Source organism: Poecilia reticulata, chromosome 14 (genome assembly GCF_904066995.2).
Source record: "Poecilia reticulata chromosome 14, P_reticulata-male-v2, whole genome shotgun sequence".
Classification (NCBI taxonomy): domain Eukaryota; kingdom Metazoa; phylum Chordata; class Actinopteri; order Cyprinodontiformes; family Poeciliidae; genus Poecilia; species Poecilia reticulata.
In genome coordinates this window covers 27,748,339-27,750,413 of record NC_088843.1, presented here as the reverse complement: position 1 = coordinate 27,750,413, position 2,075 = coordinate 27,748,339, and positions in this window count along the sequence as shown.

The window sequence follows — 2,075 nt, the reverse complement described above, 5'->3', positions numbered from 1 at the left end:
CAAAGAGATTCTTGGTTTCTTCCATCTTCTTGTGCAGTACCATCATTGTGCTTTCCAACTCTTGCTTTTGTGTTTGAATATCTTGTTTGTCTTGTTGTAATATTTCACTTTGTTTCTGGATGTCATTCCTAATTGTCTCTAAGACCAGTTCATCTTTCAACATCTTTTGTTTCTCTAGTTCCAGATCCTGCTTTTCTTTTTTCAGGGTTGCTTCAAGAGAAGTAACTTTTTCCTTTTCCAAGTTCATTGTTTGTTTCCAACGGTTTTCCATATCTTCTCTTTGTTTTAGTGTATCACAAAGGAGACTATTCAGAATTCCCTTTTCTCTTTCAAATACCTCTTTATAACCTGCCACATTTTCCTTCTGTTCAATAAGACTAAGAAGCTTCTGTCCCAATCCAACAGAGAGGTTTTCTACACCTGCAATCCTTTGTTGTAGCTGGACCATTTTCACTTTGATGTTTTTACTTAGTTTCTCTCTTATGTGTTGGATCTGTCCTTGTCGGCGTTCTGTCATTTGACTTTTATCCAAGTCACTGTCTTCTCTGGGTGTCAACCCAGGCCTCTCTCTCTCAAGCTCTATATTCTGAATTGAAACCATGTTTTCTTTGTGCTTGTGCATCTTTTTATAATCTACTTGCTGCTTTTCCTTTTGGGTGTTGAGAGAGTGATTAAGCTGCATCATCATCTTATTAACAGTTGACATCAAAGTTGCATCTCTTCCTTTTCTTTCTGTAGTTGAACCCTTTTAGATTGTAGTTCCTGTGTTTGTGTTTGGAACAGTTGATCTTTCCTTTCTCTGCCTTGTTGTTTTAGGGCAATCGTGTTGATGATGTCTTGAAGTCTTTCATGATTTCTTTGGACTGAAACCGACAAATGCGCAAGTTTGATTTTCTCTTTGTTGATGTCTGCCAAGCAACTGCTGGCTTCTTCTGTCTTCTGGTCTAGTTCAGTCTTTGTGATGTTTATTCTCTTTCTTTCTTCTTGAATATCTTGTTTTTCTTGTTGCAGTATTGCGCGCTGTGCCTGGATATCGGACATCATAACGTCCAAGTGCTCTTTTTCTTTGTCTACTTTGTCAGCCACTCTTTCCAGATTCTGTGTCTCCCGTTTCAGTTCTTCCTTCATTTTGTTCAGATCTTTTTTATCCCTGTCAAGCATTTGTTTCCACTGATGTTCCATCAATTCTCTCTGATTCCTCATGGATGAAATGATGGATGTTAGACTGATCTTTTCTCTTTCAACTACCTCTTTGTAAGGAGTTGGTGTTTTCATCTGGTAACCAATAGCTGACACATTTTTCTCCAGTGAAATACATAATAACTGTGCATCTTCATGACCTTTGTATAATCTTCTCATTTTAACGTTGGTCAAGCCACACATTTTGTCTTTTACTCCTTGAAGTGTTATTCTTAGGTTTTCTGTTGACTTCATTACATCCGAGAGTTTATCTTGTCTCATTTTGCATTCTGACAATTCTCTGACCAGGCGCTTCATCTCACTTGACAGTTTTTCTCTGTCTATTTCAATGTTCTTCTTCATGGAAATCATTTGTTCTATGTCTTCATGGACACTGTTCATGGAATCTTTAACCTTTTCCTTCATGCTGTTAGAATTCTTCATCAAAATTTCCAGCTCTTGTCTTTTCTCCTGTAATTTTTTCCTACAGAGTTCCAGATTTTGTGTTTGTGTGAGAATTTCGGGGCCTTTTCCTTCTTGTTCTTGTGGTTTTGAACTGATTGCATTCATGAGAACCTTCAGTTTATCGCCTTGTGTTTTCAGACGGCGGTTAAGATCTTTGAGTTTAGATTTCTCTTTGTTGATTTCATCAAAGAGATTCTTGGTTTCTTCCATCTTCTTGTGCAGTACCATCATTGTGCTTTCCAACTCTTGCTTTTGTGTTTGAATATCTTGTTTGTCTTGTTGTAATATTTCACTTTGTTTCTGGATGTCATTCCTAATCGTCTCTAAGACCAGTTCATCTTTCAACATCTTTTGTTTCTCTAGTTCCAGATCCTGTTTTTCTTTTTTCAGGGTTGCTTCAAGAGAAGTAACTTTTTCCTTTTCCAAGTTCA